Here is a 6,162-nt window from a genome sequence, read left to right as displayed (position 1 = left end):
AAAAAAAAAAAAAAAAAAAAAACCTGGACTCATATGGGCGCACTGAGAGCAAGTGTAGTTTTTCCTAAAAAATAATAGTAAAATAATATTGTGATCAAATTTCTGAAAACATCAGAAGTTTTCAGTTCCTGACCTCAACAAAAACAAGATACTGATTTGGATTAAGTCTACTTTAATTTGTAACAGTCTCATATAGTATAGCAATTCTGGAAAATTCCACAGGAAATTCATCAGAGAATGAGATAAAAGCAGGCAAGCAAGAATGAAATACTCTTGGCAGGTGATTTTGATCTTGGTTAGAGAAGTTGCTGGATGTCAACAATTTCTCTGCTGCAAATATGGTGTATCTTGATCTTACTAAACTATCTGTATCCACCTGAAAAGACTGGTTACTTTGCTATATTTGTATGCTAAATGATCAAGATGGTTGATACAGTGGTCCAGCTTTATTTTTGCTATCTTATTGACTTTAATATTCTATTAATTAATTAATCTATTAGTTAGTTGTGTGAGCATTATCTGTTTATTATTTTTCTTTTCCATTTCTCTCTAAAATTGTTCCTAGTCATATTTTGTGAATTTGAGGCTCTGGTGAAGCACAGTTACACTCAGGATAGTAAAACCTTCTTGATGGATGCCATTCTTTATTGTTGTGAAATGAGGCTATAGTCTCCTCGTACTTTGCTTCCAGATGCACTTTGATGTTACTGCATCCACTTCAGACATTTTGGTTAGGGTTAGCTGGCACACATTTCCTCTTCTTTTTCATTTGAGCTTACTTTTACTGTACTGAAGGTCAGTCTCATACAGGCAACATATATTGGGGAAATTACATACATTCAGTCTGAAAATCTCTCTTTTGTTATTTTGAGAGTTTAGGTCATTTACTGTGTCTGCCCTTACTTACTTGGGACCAAGCTCACCAGAATGGCCTCCAGAAATGACCCAAGATGGCTGGGAGGATCCACAGCAAAACTTAAGCTGTGGCAATTTTAGGGAGAGCAATCAGACTTTTTATTTATACCTTCATCAGAAATAAAATACAATAGCAATTGCCGGCACTGACTCTTACCCCTGTGCACATCTGATGTCGCTTGCTGATAGATCCATAACCACAGCTGGCTTTAATTTATTGACCATAGCTCCTTTAGAAAGTGTCTTTGTCATTGGTGTATTTGAGAACAGTGACAAAACTGCTGAATTTGTCTTCTACCTCATTCTTGATCCTCCTCTTTGCCGAATTCTTTCGCATGTTGCCACTGTACTTAGCAAGCAATTCAGATGTTTTGCAAACAGATTTGGGTTCTCTGTGATTTACAACAAATGTAAGGGTCTTATTGACGGCATTCAGGAACCGCTGATCACCATTCAGAAGAGTGTTGAGAGGCTGAAGAACGTTCTCATGTTCTGCCAAACCTGATTTCACAGATAGTTGTGTGGACATATGCTCCAGAGTGTGGCTACTGGTGGCTCCAAAGGCTCTCACTGTGGATGTGATTCTATGGATTCTGAGTTATATGAAAGAAACCAGCTGATACAGCACAGAGCCATGACTGTACATTTGACATGATACTCTATTCTAGCCAAATGATGTTGTGGCCCACAGCGTGAGAACTGTCAGGGGTCTGCTACCATCCCTTGCTGACATTCATGGCTCATTTAATATATGAATGTGGATGCAAATATTTTCAGCATCTAATTTCTTCATTTCTTCATTTTTAATCTGCCTTAAACCTTTTCCAAATACTGTGGGTAATTTGACTCTTGTAATAAATTTGAAACTTCTTGCTTGTAGTATTTTCCAGTTTTAGTTAGAAAGGGAGACACAAAGATTGCCTGGTAAAACTTTGTATTAGTTCTCTAGAGTCACAGAACTTATGGTAGTCTCTATGTAATAAAGGAATTTATTGGTGACTTAAAGTCTGTAGTCCAACTCCCAACAATGGTCGGCAGCAGCTTTGAATGGAAGTCCAATGATCCAGCAGTTGCTCACTCCCACAAGGAAAGCAGGCAAAGCAGAGCAGAGCCTTCCTTCTTCCAATGTCCTTATATAGGTCTCCAGCAAAAGGTGTGGCCACCTTTAATCCCAGATGACCTTGAACTCGTAGATCTTCCTATCTTAATCTTCTGGGATTCATAGCCACTATGCCTCAAGATCTCCATGTCAAGATTCAGGTCAGAAACTTGTATCTCTCAGTCTCTAGATTAGGGCCACTGGTGAGCCTTCTAATTCTGGATTGTAGTTCATTTCAAATATAGTCAAGTTGACAACCAAGAATAGCCACTACAAACTTTAAGGGATTTTTTTTTCTTGTACTCTTTAACATGAACAAAGGAGTTAAGAACCACACATATTACTTTTTGGTTTGGGTTGTCTCCACAAGATCATTTTCAATTTCTTGGTGCAGACAACATGAGGATGAGGATCCTTTGAAGGGATTCAACGATTGACTTTCTCCACATTATCATGGCTACCTCTTCTGTTTTCATAAGGAGTTCATTTATATCTATTCCACCATAACCATATAAGTCGGCTTCCATTAATTCTTTCTTTATATAAACTGGGTTTTGAGATACCTACACAAGCAGTCCATAATGTCGGTGCCCTTGCTGTGTCTTTCCCAATACCTATGATACATAGCAAGCACTTGTTCTTCAGAATCCAGAACTCTCTTGTACCTTCTGAATGTGATTTTCCAAAACACCTTTTGTTTCCACATACGAATTTTCTCTAAGTGGTTCCTCATAAGCCACACCTACATCAGAGATGTCTGAGAAGCACTTGTTCCCTGTTGCTCTCTACATATCCCAACATATAGCTCTGATTGTAGTTAGGAGCTTGTTCCATGACTTATCAAATTCCACTACTCTTTGTGTGGAAGACATTGTGCAAGTTTAGTGTTGAAACCTCCTGAAGAGGCAGGGCGAGGGCAGGGGTCCAGAGATGGAGGCAATCCACATGAGCGATAGACATAGCCACCAGTTCAGAGGGTGGGCAGTGGCTGTCAGCTTTCCCTCCAGGTCACAGTACTCCCTGTGATAATCTTACAGGAGCTCCGTTGTATATGTGGTCCACTTTCATCTGAAAGTACTATAGAGGTGTGACGAGCTGTAATCGATATATATGACTGCAAATACCTTGGAAATATGATTGTGTTTCCCCCAAGTTTGTGGATTTCCCTTAGGATAGTATTTTGAATTTTTTGCTAGGTAGTTTTTATGTTTCCATGTTTTTGAGGTTGAATAAAAATAACTATCTTATTCTTTGGGTGGTGTATGTAGCCCTTGGCTTTTGTGTTTCTCACTGCCTAACATCAATACTTGCACATTTTGTATAAAAGCCACTTTATAGGTTACATTCTCGGTAGAAATATCTTTCCATGTGAGCAATGTGAGGGAATTTTCTAGCATCAATGAGGGTACAAGAGTTCTAGAGTTAATAAGGATGTTATTCATAGTGATATAGTTCTGGCAGGAAACATTAATGTTAATAGATCGATGGGATACTTTGTTAATCTACCTTGTGGCTATATTAGATTTCTTATAGTCTTTGGTAGAGGTGGCTATTATGATTTTGCTGCTGTTTCTTCTTCCCCTCCAGTAACTGGGCTGAGGGAATCCCTTTAGGGATCGAGCCTACCTTGTGGGACTTGTGGTGGTGGTGATAGAGCAGAGGCTGACAAATGGGCATCGATAGAGGAACTATGGTTTGGGACCTGGTAAGTGACGGCATTTGTGTCAGAAGCATAGAGATGTCTGTCATCAATTTTTTTTTTTTGTTTTTTTGTTTTTTGTTTTGAGACAGGGTTTCTTGGTGTAGCCCTGGCTGTCTGGGAACTCACTCTGTTCCCAGAACTCAGAAATCTGCCTCTGCCTCCCAAGTGCTGGGATTAAAGGCATGCGCCAACACCACCTGGCGCCATCAAACTTTTAACAACATGCAAGCACTGGCTGTTCATAAGCAGGCAGGGATGAGAGAACAAACACACAGATAGATACAAGATGAAAGGTATCTGGGCATCTTGTAACTGGATAGGGTCTTGCTGTTGATATGGCTGAACTGATGACAGAGTAGATGTGCCCCGTGATGACTTGATGCCCAGATTGGAGTGCTATAGGAATGACTCTAGTTTTTGAGACATAGGTGGGTCCAGTAAAGCCATGGTTCAGTGGCTGAGGAAGAATTCTTGGACAAGCTCATATTTGAAATTTAGTAGCCTCTTTCTTGAAGAAGCTCAACAGCAGCCACTTCTCAGGTAGATGAGGGATGTGGGATTATGCCTCATTTATTGGCATTCTCAAGTACAATGGACATTTGTAACCTGAGTCCTCAAAGAAGCCACTCCTTCTGGGAACCATAGTAGTTCCTGCAGTATTGCTGAGACCAATAGCATCCATTTTGCTATCTCAGCTGTACATATTTTTTTTCTGCACTGAGTGCCTATTGTGCTATTTCCTCTCTCCTCTTCACTAATTGGCTAATTAGTGCATTGTAGCCTCTCATAGGACACATATATATATATATATATATATGTATATATATATATATATATACCTACACATATATGTATATATATGTGTGTGTGTGTGTGTGTGTGTGTGTGAATATGTTCTGTTATATGCACACATATGCACACATAGTAAGAGAGAGAAAGGAGAGAAGGAGAATATGACAGCATGAAGGCTGATATCTCTTAGTGCATTCATACAAGAAATTCATTTTTCAAAAGCATGGAAAGATAAATACTGGAATCAAGGGTTTTTTTTTAAGGTATAAAAATAAGAATTGTTACAAGACAGCACAAGAATTATTTCTAATCTAAATATTTACAGCAGTTCAAAGTACATGCACATATGCATGTCATAACTATGTTTTGTTGACTCAGGTCAAGTTCTTACACTGATGTAACAAGAGGCAAGGTGACACTTCAGTGACAAAGGGAGAAGATACATCACAGTAACAAACACATTTTAATGCAGAAAATAAAACATTCCTTTTAAATGAACTATTAAAATATTTGTCAGTTGAGTCAAACACAAATTTTAAAACCCTTCAGCACCTGTAGAACCGCTTTTTTTTTTTTTTTCATTCTTTGCATACCAGAGGTCAGGGTCAAGAGTGCAGCTACAATGTAACACAGCTAGATGCCACTTACGCTGTGAAACCTGTGTTTAATCTAACATAAAGATGTCTTGCTCATTTGGGGGAAGAATGTCATAAATGATGCAAATGAATAAATTAACATATTTATCCTGGCATAAATAAAAGTACAATGACTTAGTGTAGCAACGAACTGGCAAAAAAAAAGAGAAGAATGTGTTATCTTTAAAAACAACAACACATCCAAAGGTCAGAGAGAAAGATCTTATCCTCTGCTCTCTACTCCCCATTTTGAAAACACAAAGGCAGTCCCCAAAAGAATTACACATTGGTATCTTTTCTCTTTGTTCCTAGAGTTTATAAACATCATGTTTCTATATATTAAATGGAAATAGAAATAAAATTGTCTAGAACAAAGCAGGAAATCGGAAGTGCACGAGTGATAAAATAGAGAGTAGAGGAACAAAGACCACGACATTTGCTACAAACGCAAGGTAGACAATGTATGAAGATTTAAAACGTGGTAGGATTTTTAAAAGATTTAATTGTTTAAGTAAAAATCAGCACATCATCTCATTAGTGTGAATTTGTTTTTATCCTTAATAAATGGTAAATCTATACATACCCACATATCAAAGCATTATTTTAATATAAATTATTTTGTTTCTTTATTACTTATTCACTGGTTTATTATCGGGAATGTTTTCCTTGCCCAGTTACATAACTGGGGACACTTAGAATTTTCTCAGGTATAAAAGAGTCACAAGTAGAAAATGCCTTGGAACATCTCTGTAAAGCAGTGCTATCATTTGTGTTTATAACATGGAGCATCTCTCTAAAGCAGTGGGATCATTTGAGTTTATAACATGGAAGGATAAGATATAGGTGGTCTATACTGCCAACACTTATATTATTCTTCAATGAAATTTTTTTTTGTTGTTGAAAATAAAAGAATAAGGGGCAATGTAATCATCTGTCAGTACTTCCTGCCTGCATTGGGGCATCCTTATGGGGGGGTGCAAAGCTGGAATGTTGGCCAAGTCTGGGAAAAGCTGATTGTT

General features: G+C 37.9%; 1 pseudogene; it reads right to left on the bottom strand.

Moving 5' to 3' along the window:
- Positions 1-1,147: 1,147 nt before the first annotated feature.
- On the bottom strand, positions 1,148-2,886 carry LOC116094880 (annotated as a pseudogene).
- Positions 2,887-6,162: the final 3,276 nt, after the last annotated feature.

The sequence above is a fragment of the Mastomys coucha genome, unplaced genomic scaffold (assembly GCF_008632895.1).
Source record: "Mastomys coucha isolate ucsf_1 unplaced genomic scaffold, UCSF_Mcou_1 pScaffold17, whole genome shotgun sequence".
NCBI classification, from domain to species: domain Eukaryota; kingdom Metazoa; phylum Chordata; class Mammalia; order Rodentia; family Muridae; genus Mastomys; species Mastomys coucha.
Note: the sequence above shows the minus strand (reverse complement) of the source record. Positions and strands in the feature narration are given on the sequence as shown.